The sequence below is a fragment of the Rousettus aegyptiacus genome, unplaced genomic scaffold (assembly GCF_014176215.1).
Source record: "Rousettus aegyptiacus isolate mRouAeg1 unplaced genomic scaffold, mRouAeg1.p scaffold_m13_p_9, whole genome shotgun sequence".
Classification (NCBI taxonomy): domain Eukaryota; kingdom Metazoa; phylum Chordata; class Mammalia; order Chiroptera; family Pteropodidae; genus Rousettus; species Rousettus aegyptiacus.
This window is the reverse complement of record NW_023416312.1, coordinates 54,329,226-54,346,600: the sequence shown is the minus strand read 5'-3', so window position 1 is coordinate 54,346,600 and position 17,375 is coordinate 54,329,226. Positions and strand designations below refer to the sequence as shown.

General features: G+C 34.6%; 1 pseudogene; it reads right to left on the bottom strand.

The window, feature by feature from the left end:
- Positions 1-6,461: 6,461 nt before the first annotated feature.
- LOC107502389 overlaps positions 6,462-17,375 on the bottom strand; it is a 118,470-nt pseudogene continuing 107,556 nt past the window's right edge.

Here is a 17,375-nt window from a genome sequence, read left to right as displayed (position 1 = left end):
TCTTTTTTATCTTTTCAAGCTTTTATTTAAGGACAATGATCCATGATAAATTTTATTTTATATTTATTTTTATTTTTATATTTTTATTATGGTGCTGTTGGTTAACAAAATTCCATAAAACCTATATACACATTGCATGTGTGCTACTGCCCATAGTAAGATTTATTTCTGTCATCACATATTTGATTCCTTTTACCCCACCTACCTAATTTTTCCCCCTGCCCACCCTCTGGTGACCACTAGTCTATAGTACATGTCCATGAGTTTCTGTTTTTTTGTCCTATTCATTTTTTGCTTTTAGGTTTATATCTCACATAAAGCGATATCATGTGATTTTCTATGTTTTCTGTCTGGCTTATTTTGCTTAGCATGATTATCTCGAAGTCCATCCATGCTGTTGCAAATGGCAGAATTTCGTCTCTTCTTATGGCTGAGTAATATTCCATTGTATATATGTACCACAGCTTCTTTATTCAATCATCTAGCGTAGAACAACACTTTCGGTTGCTTCCATGTCCTGGCCACTGTGAATAGTGTTACTATGAACATCAGTGTGTAAATACTCTTTCAGATATGAGTTTTCAAGACTTTGGGGTAAATATCCAATAGAAGGATTGCTGGATCATATGGTAGATCAATTCCTAGGTTTTTGAGGACCCTCCATACTGTTTTCCATAGCGCCTATATGAATTTGCAGTCCCACCAGCAATGTATGAGGGTTCCTTTTTCTCTGCATCCTCTTTAACATTTGTTATTGCTTGTCCTGTTGATTATAGCCATTCTAACAGGTGTGAGATGGTATCTCATTTTGCTTTTGATTTTCATTTCCCTAACAGCTAGCAATGTTGAGTATCTTTTCAAATATTTGTTGGCTATTTGTATGTGCTCTAGGGGAAGTGTCTGTTCAGGTCCTCTGCCCATTTTTTTGATTGGATGGTTTTTGTTTTGCTGTTATTGAGTTGTATGAGTTCTTTGTATATTTTGGATATCAGAGGTGTTGCTTGCAAACATATTTTCCCATTTGGATGGCTGTCTCTTACCTTGTTGAGGATTTCTTTTGCTGTGCAGAAGCATTTAACTTGATATACTCCCATTTATTTATTTTTTCTTTTACTTCCCTTGCCTTTGACTTCAAATTCATAAAATCCTCTTTAAGTCCAAGGTCCTTGAGTTTAGTTCCTATGTTTTCTTCTATGCATTTTATTGCATTTTATTGCTTCTTATATTCAGGTTCTTAATCCATTCTGAGTTAATTTTGGTGTATGGTGATAGACAATAGTCTAGTTTCATTCTTTTGCTGGTGGCTTTCCAGTTTTCACAGCACCATTTACTGAAGATGCTTTCCTTTTTCCACTGTATGTTTTAGACTTTTGTTGAAAATAATTTGCCCATATATATATAAAATAATTTGCCTATACACACACATGTATATATGTGTATATATATACACATATATACACATAGACATATATACATATGTATACATACATACATAATAGAAGGAAATCCATACACACACACATATATGTACACACACACACACACACACATATGTGGGTTTACTTCTGGGCTCTCAATTCTGTTCCACTGGTCCATGTGTCTGTTTTTCTGCCAATACCATCTTTTGATTACTGTCGCTTTGTAGTATAATTTGAAGTTGGGCAGATTGATGCCTCCAGCCTTGTTCTTTGTCCTCAGGATGGCTTTGGCGATTCGGCGTCTTTTGTTCTTTCATATGAATCTAATGATTTTAATTTCTATTTCTTTAAAAAAATGCCAATGTGATTTTGATGGGGATTGCATTAAATCTGTATAATGCTTTAGGTCATAAGGTCATTTTAACTATGTTGATTCTTCCAATCCAATAATACAGAATATCTTTTCATTTATCTGTATCTTCTTCAATTTTTTTAATAGGATCTTATAGTTTTCTTCATATAAGTTCTTCACATGTTTCGTTAAATTTATTTATAGGCATTTTATTTTTTTTGTTGCTGCAATTGAAAAAGGAATTATTTTTCCGCTTGTTTTTCTGGCAATTAATTATTAGAGTATAGGAACACTATGTATTTTTGAACACTGATTTTGTATTCAGAAACTTTACCGTATTTGCTTATAGTTTCTAGTAGCGTTCTTTTAGAGTCTTTAGGGTTTTCTGTATAGAGAATCGCGTCATCTGCCAATAGTGACAGTTTGACTTCTTTATTTCCTATTTGGATGCCTTTTTTTTTCTTTCTCTTGTCTTATTGCACTTGCTAAGATCTTCAATGTTATATTGAATAACATTGGTGATGGTGGACAGCCTTGTCTTGCTCCTGTTTTAGAGGAAATGTTTTTAGTTTTTCACCATTAAGTATTATGTTTTCTGAGGGTTTGTCATATATCGCTTTTATTATGTTAAGGTACTTTTCTTCCATGCCGATTTTGTTAAGTGTTTTGATCATAAATGGATGATATATCTTGGCAAAAGCTTTTTTCTGTATCTATGATATGATCATATGATTCTTATTTTTTAATTTGCTTATGTGATGTAACACATGAATCGATTTGTGTATGTCGAACCATCCCTGTGCCCCTTGGATGAAGCTCACTTGAACGTGGTATATAATCTTTTTAATATGTTGCTGTATTTGGTTTGCTAGTATGCTGTTTAGGATTTTTGCATCTGTGTTCATGAGAGATATTGGTCTGTAGTTTTCTTTTTTTTGTGTTATCTTTACTAGGTTTTGGTGTCAGGATAATATGGGCCTCATAAAATGAGTTAAGAAGCATTGCCTGCTCTTTGATTTTTTGGAAGAGTTTTTGGAGAATAGACATTAAACTTTCTTTGAATGTTTGATAGAATTCACTGGTGAAGCCATATGGTCCTGGATTTTTATGTTTTGATAGGTAATCAATAATTGTTTCAATTTTCATACTGGTGATCAATCTTTTTAGATTTTCCAGTTTCCTGTGACTCAGTCTAGAGAGGTTGTATCTTTCTAAGTACTGGTCCATTTCTTCTAGGTTATTAAATTTGGTGGTGTATACTTTTTAAAATAGTATTCTTGTATGATCCTTTGTATTTCTGTGATGTCTGTAATCATTTCCCCTCTTTCTTCCCTGATTTCGTTTATTTATCTCCTTTCTCTATTTCCTTTGGTGAGTCTAGCCAAGAGTTTGTCAATTTTATTAACTTTCTCAAAGAACCAGCTTTTCATTGCATTTAGTTTTTCTATTTTGTTTGTTTTCAAATTCATTCATTCCTGCTCTAGTTTTGATTCTTTCTTTCCTTCTGCTGATTTTCGGGTTCATTTGTTCTTCCTTTTCTAGTTTTTTTTTTTTTTTTTAAGATGAAACATTAGGTTGTTTATTTGGTTTCATTCTTGTTTTTGGAGATAAGCCTTTAATGATATGAACTTTCCTCTTATGACTGCTTTTGCCATGTCCCAAAAGTTTTGATATGTTGTACTATCATTATCATTCATTTCTATGTATCTCTTGATCTCCCTTTTTTATTTCTTGTCTCACCCAGTCATTCTTTAGTAGCATGTTGTTTAATCTCCATATATTTGTGGTTCTTCCTGCTTTCTTTTTATAGTTGACCTCCAGCTTCAAAGCATTATGATCAGAGAATATAGTTGGTATGATTTCAACCCTCTCATATTTGTTGAGGCTCTCTGTGTCCCATTATGTTGCCAGTCCTTGAGAATGTTCCATGTGTACTATATAAGAATGTATAAGCAGGTATTTTGGGACGGAAGGCTCTGTAACTGTTAATTATGTCCAGTTTGTCTAATGTGTCATTTAAGGATGTTATTTCCTTATTGATTTTCTGCTTGGATGATCTGTCCATATCCGACAGTGGGGTATTTATGTTCCCTACTACAATAGTGTTTTGGTCTGCTTCTCCTTTTAGTTCTGTTATTAATTGCTTTACATATTTTGGGGATCCCTGATTGGGAGCATAGATATTAACAAGTGTTATTTATGTCTTCTTGGTGCAAAATTCTCTTTATCATTATGAAGTGTCTCTCAGTATCTTTCTTTACCCTTTTTTATTCTGAAGTCTAATTTGTCTGATGTTAGTACTGCTACTCCCGCTTTTCTCTGAATGCCATTTGCTTGAAATATCATTTTTCACCCTTTCACTTTGAGTCTATATTTATATTTGGAATTGAGATGTGTTTCCTGGAGGCAGCAAATGGTTACGTTTCGTTTTTTTGATCCATTCTGCAACTCTGTGCCTTTTTATTGGTGAGTTCAGTCCATTTACATTTAGGGTGATTATTGAACTATGAGGTCTTCTTTTAGCCATTTTATCTTTTACTTTCTGGTAACTTGGTGTTTCCATTGCTTTCTTGCCCATCGTTTCTGTTTTTTATTTATTTACTTTTTCGGTTGGGTTTTGATATTTTTTTCTATGGTTCTTGTTTTATGTTATATACTTCTGTTTTGAATCTTTGGTGTGTTGTTACCGTTATGAATATGTAGAGGACAGTTATGTATATAGTAGTCCATTTTCTTCTGCACATGCCTTATCTCCATTCCCCTTTGTGAATTTGGATCTTTGAATCCTTTCCCCTTTTCTGTTATTGTTATCTCAGTTTGTCCCTACGTATGCTGAACATTCATTACTATCTTGCAACAGCAAATCTCTTCTTATTGTTTAAGGTTATAATGCCTTGTTCTTAATAAGGGTTTCACTCCCCTGTTTCTATCTACCTGTTAGTTGCCTTACTTATAGTTTTGTATTTTTTTGTCATTTTGTTTTAGGTGAGCTGACTCCTTTCAGTATTTCCTGTAATGCAGGAAAATTCATTCAATTTTCGTATGTCTAGAAAGGTCTTGATTTCTCCTTCATATCCAAAGGAGAGCTTTGCTGGGTACATTATTCTTAGCTGGTAGTTCCTTTCGTGTAATAGCTTGACTATTTAATTCCACTCCTTTCCTGCTCATAAGGTATGCTCTAAGAAGTACGACAATAATGTAATAGGTTTTCCTTTATAGGTTACCATCTTCCTTTTCTTTGCTGCCCTGAGAATGATTTCTTTGTCATTGTTTTTTGATAATTTTAATACAATGTATCTTGGAGAAGGCCTTTTGGGGTTGAGATAATTGTGTGTTCTGTCGACTTCTTAAATTCCTAGCTCCAGGTCCTTTCTTATATTTGCGAAATTCTCATCAACTATTTGTCTTCTGAAAATGTTTTCTAATCTCTGTTCCTTTTTCTCCCCTTCAAGAATGCCCATTATTCTTATGTTTCCTCTCCTGATGGTATCAACTAGTTTATGTATTTCTCTTTCATTATTTTTCATTCTTCAGTTTCCCTCTTCTTCCTTCTGATTTATTTCTAGATTTCTGTCTTCGATATCACTGATCCTTTCCCCCATTTGGTTTACTCTATTTCTCAAGCTTGCTATTTCTTTCTTCATCTCTTTTATTGTGTTCTTCATCTCCAGGAGTTTTATTTTGTTCTTTTTTAGGATTTCATCTCCTTGCTAAAAATCTCATTCTGCTGAACTAGCTATTCTTTTCAATTCCTGGAATTGTTGATATGAATTATTTTGGATGTCATTGAATTTTATCAAAAGTACCATCCTGAATTCTGTCATGTTAGTTGCATATGTCTCTGTCTTTAAGCTTATTTTCTGGTGATTTTTCTCTTTCTTTTTGAGCTGCCTTGTCACCTTGGTAGTTCATGGACTATTTCTCTGGCTGGGCATTAGTGAAAGTATTATGCTGTTTTTATAAAAAAAAAAGATTTATCATATAAAGGTCTCTCTTGAGCCTGTTGCTAAGAAGGCATTTTTCATTTGGTTTCCAGTAGGTGGCGTCCATGCCTCTTGGATCCCTGCTTTAAATAAAAAGTCTTTAGAATGCCTTTTTTTCCCTGACATTCAATCATGCTCGCTACCCTCAGTCTCAGTCTCTGTCAGTAGTAGTGACAGTTTTAGTAGTGTTTGCTCAGATTCTTCTGGGGCTCTGCTGTGTTTGGTGTTGGATAATATAGGGAGAGGGTCCCACGTGGTTTGGGGATGGGGACTGTGGCTCAGCCGTGCCTTCTGCAACCAAGGCTGGTAATAATCAACTGTTGCTTCTAAGCCATCCCTGCTTTTCTGCTGCCCCCACTTCTCTGCCTTCTACCATGATCCCTGAGCACTGCTGCTCCATAGAGCTCACAGCTCTCCAAGGCAGGGTTGTTCAGGGAACCTGCTGCACCTTCTCTCCTCTTCCTCCTCCTTCAGGGAGCTCTGGCTGTGAGAGGCACCTTCTTTTTTTCTCTCAGTTTCCTGCCCAATTCCTGAGATTCTGACCTGCGGTAGCTCTTATTCACAGTTCCCTCCCTCAGATATGCTTGTGTGCAGTCACTTGTTTTTTGTTGAGTTTTAGTTGTTCAGCTTATTGTTTTTTCAAGGAGAGAGATATGGGGACATCTCTCACTCCCTCATGCTTCTGACATCACTTCTCCATGATTGATTTCAGATCTTGTTGAAAGCAACCACGTTCATAGATTTCACATAGTCCTCAAAAGCAATGATCTGCTCCTCCAGCATATCTGTTTCAACTTTATCATCTTTTACTACACACTGTATTTGAAATTTTTAAATTCCATACCTCATTGGTACTAGTTTAGAAGAGCCCCAGACCAAGCCATCTGCATGAATGCTCCCGATGCACTCCTCTAATTTGGCCATACATGTCTCCTCATCCTAAGGTTTCACATCTAACATGGAAGACTTGGCAACAAGTGCAAATTTTTTGTCCTTCTTTAACTCATACTGTGCAAGGTATTCTTCTCTAGACCTCTTTACTTCTTCAGTTTTTTCTGCCTCATCATATCCAAAGACAGCAGCGTCATCATCTTCACTCTCTGTATCTTTGCTTCCTGTGATGTTTTGTGCATTAGCAGGACCATATTTGCTCAAAGCTTTCTTTGCTCTTGGAAGGCTGGCCTTTTCTTTTTCACCAGACTTTATGTAATTATACCAAAGTAGGGCATGATACAAATTGGCAGGTGGAAGGCTAGAGACTGGTTCAAATGCTGCCACATCTTCTTGTGATAGCACATATGCCTCGATTTAACTCTTGTCTGCCAGGTAGTTGTTAAGCACCTGAAGGCCAGTAAGGTTTTTCACATCTCCAAAACCCACATCATCAGCTGATCTGAGAGCTGGGCAGCAGTGGAGAAAGGAGGAATGCAAGTAAATGGTACTGAGCACTAAGAGGGAAAAAAGTTCCCAGGTAGTTTTTTTTCTTCTTCTTCTTTCCATAAGGATCACTATTTATCCATTTATCCCTGCACCTTTCGATGCATGGTCTGGTCTCTTACTCTCACATTGATCTGCAATGTTTGCTCTGTCATAAATCAAGTTTCCACATATGCATGGGTCTGTTCTGAATTGTCTATTTTGTTACATTGTTCTACATGTCCACCCCTTTGCCAATATCACTTTGTCTTCATTACTATAACTTTATAATAAGCCTTGAAAATTGATAGGGCAAGTCTTCGTGCCTTATTCTTCTTTACTATCTTGTCTGTTTTTTATCCTTTGCCTTATGAAGTTACACACACACACACACACACACACACTCACACACACAACCTGTTAGAATTTTGTATGCAACTACATTAGATCTTTAGATTAATTCGTACTTATGCTCATGAAGATGATTGGTTTATGAGTTTTATATGTCCAGTGTGCTGTTTTTTTTTTGTTTGTTTGTTTTTACCGTACTTGTCTTTTTCGGTATCATTTCATAAACTGTATAGGAGAGTGTTCCTTATTTTTCTATTCTCTGGAAAATTTTATATAAAATTTGAACTATCTGTTCCTTTAATGTAGAACTTACTTATAAAGTCACTTGGGCTTGGATATTTCTTTAATCAAATGTTTTTAAACTACTGAATCAATTTCTTTAATCATTATAAGATTTAAGTTTTTTATTTCTCTGCGAATTGCTTTTTTTGGTGTTTATATGCTTCTAAAAATTTATTCATTTCATCTATGTCTTTACATTTATTGGTCTAATGTTGTTTGCATGTTCCTTTTATCTATTTCATTTTTGTCATACCTGATTCACACTCACTTTTCCATGCCTAACATAGTGCTTTTGTTTGTTTCTTTTTGAGTAATTTTGCCAGTTTTGTTTTCTTCTTTTAGTCTTTCATAAGAAACCCATTTTGACATTATCTGTTAGCTTTATTTTATGTCTTTTATTTCATTAAATTTTGATTTTGGCTTTATTTCCTTCCTTATATTTTCTTTTGATTTATTCTGTTGTTCTTTTTCTAACATCATAAGTTGCATGCTTAGCTCATTAATTTTGAGGTTTTCTTCTTTTAAAACTATTTTAAAATTAAGATATACATATAGAAGAGTATAAAAGCATAAATATCCAGTTTAATTCTTTTCTTATTTAGAAAAAAAAGTGTGACCCACTGCCCACGTTAATTTAACATCACATGTAGGAATGCTATGTTTTCCAAGATTTGACATTTTCAATGATTGAGAATGACTATATTTTGTAAACGGAAATACAGCTACTTAAAACAGAATTCTATAAATAGAATAATGTCATTTGTTTCCAAAGACTATTGATATATAAGAGTGATGTGAAAATTATAATAAAAACAAAATATTCCGTGGTAAACTTTGGGGGTAAGGTTAGGACTATAATCTGTGAATTATCTTTGAATAAGTGTTTCAGCCACAAGTGCTGTTGGTGAGTATTCTCGGGGCAAATGAGAAATGGGTTAACGAATATTTATTATGTAACCGCTGTTCAGATCAAGAAATTGATAACTACTGACTCCAGTAGCCACCTGTGTAGCTATACCTGATCGCAGTCCCTCTCTGTCCTCTAGGTGTAACTACTAGCATGATTATATGTGTGTGTGTGTGTGTATGTGTGTATATCTTTGTATATCTATATAGAGAAGTATGATTTGTGTTTATTACAAAATCATTATTTAAATATGTATTTAAAAATAATATTGTTTAACTTCTATTTTTGAACTTTACATATAATGGACTGATACAAAATGTATCCTCTAAAAACTATTTTTAAACTAATATTATATTTATGAGATTTATTTTTTCATTTTCAGTGCTGTAGAATATTCGGTTTTGTAAATATACCACAAATTATATATCCAGTGTGCTGTTATTGAACATTTGGCTTATTTCCAGTTTTTGCTATGACAAGTAATCCTGCTGTGAACATTCTTGTACATTTCTCTTGGGCACATGTGCAAAAGTTTCTCTATATAGTACAGAATTGTTCACCCATAAGGTTTATGAAAGGTAGTCTTTAATAGAATATGTTAAATGGCTTATCTAAGTGTTTACACGAGTTTATAGTGTCACCGGGTACCAATTTACACTCCCACGAGCAGTGTATAGTGTATGAGAGTTCTCATAGCTTCATACTTGGTCTTTTTAAGTCACCCTAATCTAGTAAGTGCATAATGTTTAATTTTGTTTTATAATGAACATTCCCTGATTGCTACTAATATCGGGCCTCTTTTCATATTTTTTTCCTAATGTGATCATTTAAAGCTGTACATTTTTATCTCGGTATTGCTTTATTTGTATCCTAATGTTCTTTAGTACAATGTAATTTCTTTATTGCTTAGTTCTAAATATAATGTAATGTCTATTATGATTTCTTCTTTTACCTAAGAATCACTTCAAAATGTGTTGTTAAACAAAGACTAATGGACATGGACTATAGACTACTGGTTACCAGAGGGTAGAGGGTGGGGGGAGGGGAGAGGTAGATGGGGTAAAGAGGGTCAAATATGCGGTGACAGAAAGAAATCTAACTGTGGGAGGTGAACATACAGCAGAAATATATATATATGCCTTATTGTTAAAGTGTATAGCTGAAACTTATTGTATTTTGTTAACCAATGTCACCATTAAAAAAAAATTGTTGTTAAACTTCCATACATAAGACATCAACTTCTAAGAGCTCCTAATTTTGTCTTCATTTTTCTCCAACAACTCCAGTGATGGCTTTCTTTTCAAGGTTTTTTTGTTTGTTTTATGCCTGAAAGCAATGAAATTTGTAATCACTTAATAAAAGATAACAACATAGAAGGGGATCAAAACTACATTGAAGCAAATGATGGGCAGGTCACTGGTTTCATTCTCTAAGGATACTTGGTTCAAATTCATGCCTCAATAAAAATCACAAATTACAATGCTTTTATTAAAATTTTAAAATGAAAAATAGGAGAAATTTCAAAGTGACTGTTAAAATTTATGAATTAGATCAGCATTTAATCAACAAGTATCAATGATCTTTTAGAAGCATCACTTAGTTTGACTTAATGGTAGTCCTGCCAGTTAGATAATGTTTTGCCTATAGATGGCACAGTTCAGATTTGTTAACGGCCTGGACTAAAGCTCTGGGAGTGCAGATTTTTGGATAAATATAAGAAAATTGCATCAGTAATATACTTAGGTCTTGGAAACCATTTTGAGATAAGATTAATATTAATTTAGATAGGCATCATAAGGAAAGGAGCAGATTTTAGATGGGAGAAGGTTGAGTTTGAGGAACAGACCCCTAAAATTTTATTTTTAACTATTCATAGAGCAAGCAGTATGATACATATATTTGGAGGTAAAAAGCCAAGAAATGTCTACATTTATCTGTGGAGAAATGATGATAGGAGCTATGAGAGAACGAGAGTACCTAAGGGGAGGAATAGCAACCATGGAGAAAGCCACAGCCTGGGATTCTGTCTCCATTTAAAGGACAGGTAAAAGAAGAGGAAAGAGTTAAAGGAACTAATGTTAATGTAAAATGGAGTATAAGGAAAACTGTAGAGCATAGTTTCATGATAGCCATGGAGGAGAATATTTAAATAAGGGAGAGAGTGTGGTTACCTCATTTGCTGTTGAGAAGTTGGTTATTAGGAGAATCTTGCAGAGCCCATAGCATTTGATGATTAAGAAATCATTGGTGAACTTATTGAAAACAGCTTCAGTAGAATTACAGGGCATAGGATAAATTGTAACAAATTTAGGAATAACTAAATAGTAAGAAATAATAAATTAGTCCTTTATGTAGTTTGCAATGAAGAGAATAGAAAGAAAGGGAGAGTTTAAGGGAAAGGCAGGCAGAGTGTAGATTTTTTGTTTTGATTTGTTCTCTTCATAGTGACATTTGAGCATATTTTTAGTAGAGAGGGTAAATTACCAATGCTGTAAAAAGATTAAAAATTTAAAAAAGGGGAGACTATGACAGGAAATCTGTTCTACATAGAAAGATTGTTGTCAAGAAACCAGTGTTTATATGCTGGCTCTGCCATTTTCTAGATTTATGTTTATAAGCAAATCATTTAACACTTTGTGGCTCCAATTTTCCTCAACTGTAATGTAAGAATGATCACATTTACTATACACATTTGATTGAATTGATGTAAAATTGAATGATATTTGCTGAAGTACATTTAGAAATGAGTATCCATCCCATATCAAAGTGCACAACTGTAATGAGTGATCATTAATGTTGATTCTTTTTTTCTTTGGAATAGTGATTATTAGTGAAAGTAATAGTGCTTCTATTGAGAAAATTCCAGAGGATAGGTTCAAGGGTACAGATATAATTTTTCCTTGAAAATGGCTTTAGATATAATTTCCTCCAAAACAAAGAGAGAGAGGAGTATAAGGGGGAGTTTGAAGGAAAAATTGAAGGGTGTTGTAATGCAGAAGCCCCAGGCTTGGAACTTGTACCTGGGTTTGGATATTCCAGAAAAACCACCAGGAGGACCAGAAGGGTGAGAAATATTGTTTATTACTCACAAGGCAGGGAAGCTTCAGCAGCAGCAGGTGGAAGCTGCAGGAATAAAGCTGCTGACCAAAAGCAAGCAGAGTTTTTTCAGACACACAAGCAGAGGAAGGGGTAATCTCATTAGTGGGGCAGCCGTCTTCTCAGATGGATAGGAGCAAGATGTGCTGCTTGGTTACAGGAGCAGATAACGTCCATGGGAGCAACAGAAAACGTCCTTGGGAGTAGGCATTGCTGAAATCTCTTTGTGTACTGCCTTCCTTGGCTGCTAGCTGGGCAGCTCTTGGTCTTCTGAGTATGTGGAAGAGCTATGTTCTGAGTTAACCCTACAGATGTAATGACAGACTAGTTTTTTTTTTTAACTTGAAATAGGTAAAACTCAAATTTAAATTACAAACCAATTTTGTTTGTTTGTTTGTTTGTTTTTGTAATGAGTCTAAACAAATGCGGGAATACCACTACTCTTCAATATTGTATTGCCAGCAATAGCCTATAACAAATTTCTTTTCTCGTTATTTTTCATGAGGTTCGATTTTTAGTCCATGCTTCATTCTGTGACTTCCTATATCATCTATGGAACTCTTTTGAAGTATGTCTAAAAATGTTATCCAAGAAAATATTTTATGAATACTATGTGCAAAACATGGTACTAAGGTAGTATTTCTCAACCGAGAATATTTTTTATTTACATGAGGGTGATTTTGCTCAACTAGGGGTGCTTATAAACATGTGGGGAAAGTGTCAATGGTCACAGTAACCAGGATACTATTGGCATTTTGTGGAAGGGAGCTAAAGCTCTTAAATATTTTCCAGTTCATAGGACAGTCCTACACATCTTCTAGGGATGGTGGGGAACAAAAACATTAAAACAAACTCATTGTTTTAATGGAGTATGTAGTTTCATGGTGGATACAAGACACACACACTGAAGATTTTATAACAGGTGAAGTGTGTAAAATAAGTAGGAAAGATAATAGCATTAATGATAACAAGACTCATACCCATTCCATTTTTTCCCCTAGTTCCTAACCTATTGTCTGGAAAATAATAGGTCTTTAATAAATATGTAGTGAATGAATAAACAAATGAATGAATGAACATATTATATAGGGTTTGAGAAAAGAGATATCAAAGGGAAAAGTGTGGGTCAGTGGCAAAAACATGGGTTTGAGAATCAAGGAGGAGGCTTGGAGTTCTCATCATTGTTTGCCCACTGACTCTAATTTTAAATAAATACTTAAATTTCTGAGCCTTGATTTCATCATCTTTAGACAAGAGCCTTGTACTAGACAATTCCTAAGCAACTTTCCAACTCTAAAATTCAATGATTCTATGAACTAGAGACACGTATGTGTAGGACATGAAGTTTAAATTGGATATTGAAGAGTAAAGCTAAAGGAGTTGGTCCTTGGAAGGGAAGGCAGTATAAGCACTGTCATTATAGAGTAAAGCCTGAATGTTCAACATCTTTTGGAGAAGAGAGTTATTGTTGGAATATAATGATGAGAAATTAATAAAATCAGAGTGAGGCACCAATGGTGGCAGCCTTTGAGATTTAGGATAATGGGGTGGATTTAATCCTGTAGATTATTGACATGGCTTCTGCTTGACTTGGTCTTGTTTTAAGGTAACATCATTGCTTCATATGCTTCTCAGTGTGCTCCCCCACCACCAGATTAACCAACTGTCTGTCATAAGTGCCTCAATACTGCAGCTTGAACTGTTGACTTTTCTCTGTCGAATAACTTTAACCCTATGTGATATTTCTCTAGACCATTGTTACCCAAAGTGTAGTCTACTGATAACTTCCAAATGTCCTAGGATGCGTGTTAAAAATGTATATTCTCAGGTTCCAGCCAAGCATGCTGAAGCTGAGTCTCTTAAGAGGTGCTATCCAAGTTTCCACATTTAAAGCAAGTGAACCAGTTAAGTAGTATGCACAGAACCAGCTTCATAGGTGTGCGATCTATGCAGTCACACAGGGCCCCACACTCAGAAAGGCTCTGCTGTTGCTCTCCTAAGATTCTTAATTTTTTAACAAGGTGCCCTGCTTTTTTTCATTTTGTACTAGTCTCCATGTAGTATGAGACATACTAAAGTCTGAGAATCATGGCCCTAGCTCAGTCTTGACATATCCCCATCTTCCTCCCCATTCTCACTGGCCTTTGTTATAGTAGGCCTAGGATAATTTTTACAAAACAAATGAGAATTATGACATCAGGTAATTGGAAATGTTGAAATAGTTTTTAGTAGAAGTTGAAATGATCGATAATATACTATTATTTTTTTCAGTTTAATCTATAAGACTAGAATTTGAGAGATTATCATCTCTCTGTTAGGAAACTATTACAATAAATCATTCCTAATCTGGTAAGAGTTTGAAAAAGAATGGCAGTAGGAATGGAAGGGAAGTAATGAGTGTCAAAACCAAAACAAAATAATTAAAGCAACTTGGTAATTAATTAGTTATGAGCCCAGAAGGGTTTCCAAACCTTGGGGACTTGGATGAATAAAATAGATGTGTTATAAGGGGCATTTGGTTTTGGAAGAAAACCAACATTTAACATAACATTTAACATAACATAACAAGAAAACCACACATAACATTTAAGGTGGTGGCAGTAATCCAGATAGAAAGGCCCAGTTGGAAATTATAAACTAAAGCTGAGTGTTAAATGAAGAGATTAAAACCTGGAGAATTTTCAAAAAAGGGGCAACACTTGAAGCCATGACAGTAGATGAGTTGGACAGAAAAGATGCAGAAGTGTAAGGAAAGTGAAAAACTAAACAGACATTTCTTGCTATCCATAGGTGGAAAATAGGAAGGGAAGTGCTATAAAGGGGGGGAAAGAGAGGAGTCATCATAGCTACTTTATTTAGAATTCTTACATTTGTTTCATCTTGGATTCAATGAAATAAACTAGATAACCACATATTCTTTTCAGTCTCATGACTCTGTGAGTCAATCCCACTGCCCAAGTATAATTGTCATTATATGGCTGAGTACATTCAGTATCTTCAATAGATTAATGTTTCTCTGGTCACCTTCAGTGATGCATGGCCGCACCATTTGTCAATATATGTTATATTGCAGTTTGCCTTAAGAAACTATTCCAAGGAACAAGAAAAAACAATCTATGTGGAAGTGACTTGATACTTACAAGGCCAAAAAAAGAACCTGGGAATGTGGAGAATACTTAAAAATAGAGTGTAATGTTGGTTGGTTAATGCACTCACTTTGATGATGTCATGATAATTGTTTGGATTTAAAAGAATAAATATATTTTTTAATGGAAGACATATAAGCTATAGGTTTTCTAATCCATTATGGTGAAGCTTTTCCGAAGAAGTTTGTTTTGAAATTTCTCTCACACATTTAGTGGTTGGAATTCACAGAATCTCATGCTATCCCCACCTACCACATCTGACAAGGTAAGTTTTTTTTGTTGTTGTTTGTTTTGTTTTGTTTTTTTTTTAGTGGGATCATTGATCCTGTAGGCACTTTTGCATGTTAGCTTGAAAACATTGGTCATGACAGAAAGTAAGTCACACTCAAAAATAAAATAAGTTTTCATTTATAATTTGAGCTATGTCTGTTGCACAGAGAAGCAAGTCAAATATATGAAACCTTTTCTGCGATAAGAACAGATCAAGTACTTTAATAATACTTTGTAAATCTTAAAAAAGAGCTCCTGACAATGATATGTCAGCTTTGAAACCTGTATGAAGCAACAAATTAATGCCTGCCAAATCAATGTCAATCTTTTGTCCCAAAGCTAAAATTAACAAAGATCATCAAACCCTCTAACATGTGCAAAAAGAAGAAAGCCCTAACGTGTGCTCTAATTAATGCTCAGTGTATGTAATTAGCACAACAGCGGAAGATCTACCAATTACCTTTGGAAATAAAGAAAACTCCTCTCTTAATTAGTTTCTTTATAATATGTCCCTAATATTTTTATTCTTCGTGAAGACTGATTTTCAGTGTAAGAGATCTAGTGTGGTGAAATATGAGAAATATATCCTTTATCTAAGGAACAAAACACCTTTGAGAATTTATAGCAACTTTGAAAAATCTCCTGGGCAGTGGACAAGGAAAGGTCTCAATTAGTTTTTAGTCATGTAATGAAATGTATTGTTAAGTTGTGAGTAAAATAGTAAGCAGTCTCAAAATGCCTCAACACAATGGGTATCCACTTGAATTAATATTTTAATTTGCTTTGTGCTTATTAGAGTGCATATGGCAGGTTTCCATTTTGGCTGTGAAATGCTCTGATTTTAATTTTGGTAAAATCCTTAGCAGTCATCTCATGCTCTATTTGATGGAAGACTAATTTCCAACATGCCATTAACAAGGTCTCTTCAATGAGTATGAGGTTTTAAAATAAAATTTGCATTTCTACCATGCAGTGATTCAACATCAAGTCTCATTGCTTCTTTGTTACTGTGAAACATGATGCAGATTTGTAAAAGCATTTGGTTTTACACCTTTCCGGTTTTCCTACTGATAGATATGTTTGGATAGATCTGTTATTATGCTAATTTACTTGCGTTATCTTCAGTTGCCTGGGACTATGAAACAAGAGAATTCACAAATTTTGGAAAATGATAAAATGATTCTTAGCAAGGCAATCACAGAAACACATTCAGCTGTGAAAATCATCTTGAATCTACCTCAAATTATACAAATACTTCATGTTTGTCCAGCATCAGTATCACTAAAAGGAGGAAGGATGGAAGATGTCCATTTAATAATAATGTATATTTTTGGCTATACGAGTAACGCTGCTTTATCCTTAAATTTGAAGGCCATAAGAGAAATACAAAGTATTAACAAGAGGAAGGACTAAAAGAACATTATATGGGTAGAACAGACTGATGGGGAGAAGTCAGAGGAAAGCAGGATCTTGCATTAACCTCAGTGTTTAGATTAGAGCCATGTCTGCAAAAATGCAAAACCAGTGCTAGGTCCGGGAAACTCACAGAGATAATATAGAGGTTTCAAAATGATTTCCAGACCACCAATCAGTATCAATATTAATGCTTAGAGTGACAAGGAATTGGCAGTCTAATTTTGGGTCATAGATGATAATTCAATGAAGAGATCTTATGGATAATCAGAATCGAGGGAGTAAAAATGAATGGGAAAAGTGAAATGCAGCTTCACTGTGTCCAGGTGGAAATGAAGCTGAGAAACAAATGCAGTCTGTTGGAGTGAATGTAAAGAAATGAGATCGGCCTCACCTTTTAAACTTTTTGAGGAGCTTGTTGGAAGAATTGTCGATCCTAGAAAAAGCCTTTGGGCACGTCACTTTAGAGTTTCTTATACTGCCATCTGCTGTCCGCAAAGAGCGCCATACTGTGCTATTGTTTTGATTACCATACTTTATTGATATATAGTGAGTGAAATAAAATAACAAGTGCATTCATTCACCAGCAACTAAGATGAAAGTGTATTATTATTATAAAAGGCTTGAAGGTACTCAGAAGTCCCTGGCCACTCACGTATTTAATTCAAGCAACATGACTTTCATTTTGCTAACCCATCACTCTCTCTGACAAAAAATCATTAGAGTAAAAGTCTATCTTTC